The sequence below is a fragment of the Octodon degus genome, unplaced genomic scaffold (assembly GCF_000260255.1).
Source record: "Octodon degus isolate 3935 unplaced genomic scaffold, OctDeg1.0 scaffold00011, whole genome shotgun sequence".
In the NCBI taxonomy this organism is placed as follows: Eukaryota; Metazoa; Chordata; class Mammalia; order Rodentia; family Octodontidae; genus Octodon; species Octodon degus.
The window spans coordinates 3,588,838-3,595,007 of NW_004524587.1; positions in this window are offsets into that span (position 1 = coordinate 3,588,838).

The following is a 6,170-nucleotide window of genomic DNA, read 5'->3' on the forward strand; positions in this document are numbered from 1 at the left end:
TGAATAGAATGATTTGTTCTAATGGTGTTTGTAAACAGGATATCAAGTCCGCATCTTGTACAGCAATTAACCACTAAGAAGAATGTATGCAGTGTGTGAATTATTGAAACTGTCCTACCGATTTGATTTGAAACTGTCTCATTGCTATTTGTTTATCAATAAAATTATGGCAAAAAACCCACAAGTATTTATCCAGTACTCATATTGGCAGGCTGCAGTAGAATGCAATAGGGAAAAAGAAAAACCCATATTATATACAAGGTAAGACTAAAATATATGATGAATGTATAAATGTTTAACAATTTTTAAAGTAGGAGAGATATTGCTATTAGTATCCCTGTACTATAGACTGAAACAAGAGCCAAAATGAACTTGTCCTTAGTTATACTATGGATGTTGGGTATTTTGTCCCAACAATGGGACAAATAGCTAAGATACCAAGGTAGGTTGGAGAGGGCTGGCACAGTATGTAGTGTTGGAGATTGAACCATGGTCTCCTGGGCTGGCATATTATGTGGCATTGGGGATTGAACCACAGTCCCCTGGGCTTGCCTAAACTTGCCTAAGCTGGTGCTTTAGACCACTGAGCTATCTCACTGGGCCTTGGAGAGGTGAACTTTTAATGCACATTGTCTGCCTCTCCAGACCAGCAGCATAGGATCCAGCCCCACCAGACCTGTAAGAGCAGTACAGCAGGATCAAGCTTGGCACACTGAGTAGGACTTGGTGACACAAACTCAGCTTCAGTCCTCTGGTACCATCAACTCCAGTCTTCATCACTTTCTTTGTCCCTGGTCCAGAATACCTGACATCTGCAGCTTAAGAAAGGAGAGGTTTACTTTGGCTCATTGTTTGCAGATGTTAAGTGAATGGTCTATGGGTGCATAGGCAGGACAGCAGGACAGAGGAACACAGTTAAGGATAAGGGCTCAAGGCCTGGAAGAAGGGAAGCAGAGAGAAGCAGAGAGAGCTGAGCCTTTCTAGCCCACACCCTGCCCCTATGAATGCTTCTTCCAGCCAGTCTTCCCTCTGGCCTTCCATAATCCAATCAGCTTCCAAAGGCTCCAGCTATGATAAGCAGATGTATTTGGACTCATCTAAATACAAACCAGAACAACTCCACAGCTCCCCTTTAACTGTCTAGAGACTAGACTCTCTAGAGTCTGCCTCTCTCTCAATTCAGCTGCAGCTGCATAAGCGTAGTGGTTTCTTGCATCTGAGCACCATTATGCGTGCTCCTCTTTCTTTCTTATTTTTTTTTAATGGTGCCAGGAATGAAATCTTCTCACTAATCCACATTCTTAGCCCTTTTCATATTTTATTTTGAGATGTCTTACTAAGTCACTAAATGGCCCAGGTCAGACTCACAGTTGCAGTCCTCCTGCCACAGTCTCCCAAAGCGCTGGGATACAGGCATGAACCACCGCACCCTCTTACATGCTGTTCTGACTAAACTGTCCCCCTATCCTCCTGGTCTCAGCTAACCCTTGAGGTTATAACCCGGGTTCAGCACAGATACTCTTCCCTAGGAAGCTTTCCCAGGCTTCCTTGAATCTTTCTTATCACCCATTTAATACCCCAGATGTTTTCTTATAGCACTCATTTTTATTTTAGTTGACAAAAATTATTTTAAGCAAATTAGTTAGGTGAGACCAGTTTGACCCAATGAAGTGCTGGTGACATTAGTCAGGGACCGTGTCTGAATCATCACCGTATTTGTAACACAGTGGTTGGCACATAATAAGCGTTCAGTAAACACTTGCTGAGTTCTCCTTTACTCCCCAAAGAGAAGTTTAATGTGTTACTGACACCCATCATCTGGGATTGTAGGGCGTGGTGACTCTCAGTGGGTTAACTTCATCCTAGCAAAAGAGCTCTAGTTTACCCTTCCCCACCCTTGTTAAGATGTTATAACATCAAAGAAATAAAAGAAAAACAACTAATTACAAAGAAGAATCCCATCACTTCTTGAATCAACAACTATGAATTCCACGTGGTTGCCATGGAAACCAATAAGGTATTTAAACAGAGATGAAACAAAGAACAAGGCCAGATATGTTTTTTCTGATCTGTAAGGAATAGGGAAGAGTATTCCAGATACTGGCTTTATATTCCAATTTTTGGTCTGACATGGAAATAATCTCACCATTTCAGGGTGAGCAGTTTGCATAGTTAGCTTTCAGAATAGGCCCACTCAGAACCCAGGTTCTTTCAACCTTCAACTCTGCCATGCTCCTTTTCTGCTGACATTGACTTGTCCTTGTGGGCTGGCTTCACTTGTGGCTGCAAGACAGCTCCCACTGTACCAGGAGAGAAGTCACTACTCATAGGCAGAAAGAATAGAACTTCCTTGTGCTTCTGTTCCTGAATGTAGTCCTCCTGGACACCTCCTACCTGAGATTATATCATACCATTAGATTAGCCTAGAATTTGGGGTTCTCCCATCTCAGAAGCACAGGTAGGACAGGGCTGAGGAAATCACTCCCACGCATTTGAATCTGCACCACATCTAGAGCCATTCCTCCTTCCATGTGGTCAGAGAGACAGCAATTGAACAAAAGCCCAGCAAATCTTTGATGCTCTAGATGAGAGCATGTGTATGGTGAATCCCCTGGCCTGACTTTCAGTCATCTTTACCCTACTTGATCTTCATTAAGGGTTCATAAATCTGCATATTTCATACATGTAACTAAGAACAGTGAATTCTGAGAAAGACATACATGTTGAAAGCCCCTGAGTGGACTCTAAATTTGTTAACTGTGCCTAAAAACTCACTGGACCCAAGCTGGGATACACATTCCCCAAAGTCTGAAAGCCTGATTTGTCTATGTGCAATATGGTGCTTTTCTCTTTCTGTCATGCTCATATACAACCACCAAATACTCCAAATATTATAAGAGAACTATTATAATTTCCAACCTGTTAGATGTCTAAAATGTCAAGTTCAAGTTTACTAAAATCAAGAAGTAAATTCTATGAACAATGGAGGTTAACAGTAGAAAATAATAATAAAGAGACAGAAAAAAGTATGAGAGAAAGACTCTAGAAGCTGGTCCAGAAAGTGGATTGCCCACAAATTCCTCAAGGATGTTTTATTGAGCAAATCCAAGAGACCAGAGGTGGAACAAAACTATAGGCAACCAATAAGATTACAAATTTACTTGCTTAGATAATATTTGTCCAATGGGAAGTCACAAGGTGGATGTTAGGTGGGGCAAAACTATGGTGAACCAATGAGATTACAAAAAGTATGGTCTCTTGGGTCATATTGATTAAATGGGGAAGCAAGTCACATAGCAAGTGTCCATGGGAAGGACAAGGATTTTCCTGCAAGAGGTAGGTTACAGAGGCTTCGGTCCCCTACCCAAGGTGATTGATATCTAATTAGAAGATCATGCCCTGATGGCTCTACCCTGAGGCACACTGAGCTAGCAAGAGACTGAGCTTGTGGCGCAGGCTTGTAATCCCAGCATTGGAAAGGCTGAAAACAGGAGGTTCGCTATGGGTCCGAGCTATGTAGTGAGACCCTGTATAAAATACAAAAAAAAAAAAAAAAAAAGTACACTAACAATCACTCCTGTTTATCCCTAGGGGAAGTGTGTGAGTATAGTCATTCCTTTTTTCTTGAAGTTTGGCCTTCAGTGAGTGTGTCTCTACTGCTGTCGTCTCCTGCACTGAACTTTGGAGAGCCCAGCCCTATCTGGCTGCCTATACTATTTCTAAATAACTTAGCCACCTATAGCATTCCTAGCACACTTGTTGCTCATGCCATATATTTTGTTGGCATGAGCATACGTCTTCCATTGATCTTCATTAAATGTAGTTGCTTTTTACCTGCCGTTGGGTGTATGCTTTACAAATTTTTGCCCTCTGTACACAAGAGCCTGGAGTCTATCAGCTGGATCCATCATGTGCTAATGTGATGGAAATTTTTAAAAATTAGAAACGAGTAGTACTCTGATGCCATATTGACAAAATAAGATCATGCAGCCCACCAAGTAGTTCCTCTGTCAGACTCATTCAGCCTTGACTACACCAGAGATATCTGGGGCCCAGCTCAGTTTGATTGCATCCCCTTGCACAGCCTGTACTTTGTCCCTCCCCAAACATAACCTGTTTACTAATTTTTTTCATGGACTTTTTGCCAAGCAAGGAAGAATAACTGATGCTATGCAATGAAAAAAAATCATGCTTTTCAGCCTTTTTATCTCCCACTTGCAAAGCCTGTACAAACTAAACCCAAAGCTGGCTCTGGGCTGATGCTTTGGGAGTGATCCCTAATCGGCCTGCAAACACAATAAAGTTCCAAATCCTTGGTGCAGAGCATTTTCCATCCAGCTCCGTGCCAGTCCCACAACTGTAGCATTAGCCTGTTGAGTAGCTGGGATTGCATGCATGCACCATGGCGCTCAGCTTTAACTTGTACTTTTGAACAAAGTGTTAGCTTTTTGGGGGATGCCATAGCAAATTACCTCAAATAGGTTGCTCAAAATTTCTTTCACAGCTCTGGATGCCAGACATCAGTCTAACTGTGCTGTCAGCAGGCGACACTCCTTCTGCAGGTTCCAGAGGTGAACCTTTGCTTCTTCCAGCCCCTGGGGATGTGCTCCATTCCTAGGCTTGTAGCTGTATCTCTCCAGTTTTTTCTGCTTCTCTGATCTCATAGTCTTTTTTCCCTTCTGCGACTTAAAAAAACTATTTCCATTGTCTAACCAACACTTCAAAATGGAACTTTAAAAGATAAATAGATTTTTCCTTTAGAGACAAGTGGCTTCTCCAAACTTCCTTAGGCTCAGGGCATAAATCACCACCCTTACCTCTCCTCATCCCAGATAAGAGGACAGAAATGCAGATGCTGGAACTAAGAGGTCAGAGTCCAGTTTCATTTTCATAGGAAAGGGAGGAGAGGTCTGGGTCCCAGAAGTGTGGAAACAAGCCTGGACACATCTGCTGTCTCTTATATTTCTTTCCCTCTTATTCTTGCCATAAAAGACAGTGATTTTGGTGAAGATTCCCATCATCTTGGAGTTAACACTGAATACTTTTTGCTTTTTCTAAAATGTATTATTGTCTCCTTTCATTGGTTAGCTGTGAACTCAGGTCACATGGACCTAGGTGGTGGATTCAGTCAGGTGGACTGGAGTGGCTGCATCTAAAGCTCTCTAATAATAATTACATTTGCAAAGACCCTGTTTGCAAAGGAAGTCACCATTATGGGCTCCAGAGGCAAAGAAGTGAGCAGAGGTATAGACCCACACAGGCCACTTACCCTTCCTTGTAGTGAGATTGTGTTATGGTTTATGTCTAGTTGTCCCCCCAAAGTCATTGAGGTGGCTTCTATAGTTTGTGATTAATTCATGATCCAATGTGGAGATTATGAGTGTGAGTGCTGCTGGGATTATGGGTGCTACACCTGCCCTGGGGTGGATAATCTGAATACCATATAAGGAAGGGAAAGAGACTTGCTGGCTGCCACAGCTGTTGCTCCTCCCTTTGCTCTTGCTGTTTTCTGCTGCCATGAACTACTGCCCTCTGCCATGTGGCACCCTGCCTTGGAGCCAGCTGAGTATGCACTGAAACCTCCACTACTGTGAGCTAAATAAACCTTTCCTTCCTTCATTTTGGATGTTAGGTATTTTGTCCCAGCAATGAGAGAAAAGTAACTGAGACAGACTGCAACCATGAACAATCAGTACAAGTCTCTGCCTATAGTCCAGCACTAAAGATGGAAACAACTAATCCACTGTGATTCCTATGTTCTCAGAATTTGCAGAAGGAAGCACACAGCCTGAGGCCTTTCGTTGCAGTGAGTGATTCAGGAAGCCCTACTCGCTGATCCTCTGCTGTAGGAAGAACATAAAGGTGGATGAATGAGGGAAACTTCCCACTAGTCTCACAGTTATTTCAGTTCACCACCTCTTCTGGTCTTCATTTCACTTTTGTCTGGTTTCTGAGAATTGTTTCTCTGAGACTCACTGAGTAATAGACGACTGTACTTGAGCCGGAGCAGTGCTAACTCAGGCACACTTCCTTGAGCAGCAGATCAATGCCCAGAATGGCTTGTTTAGGGAATGACTCACTGCTCTGATGCCCTCTTCTCTTCTCTTCTCTTCTCTTCTCTTCTCTTCTCTTCTCTTCTCTTCTCTTCTCTTCTCTTCTCTTCTCTTCTC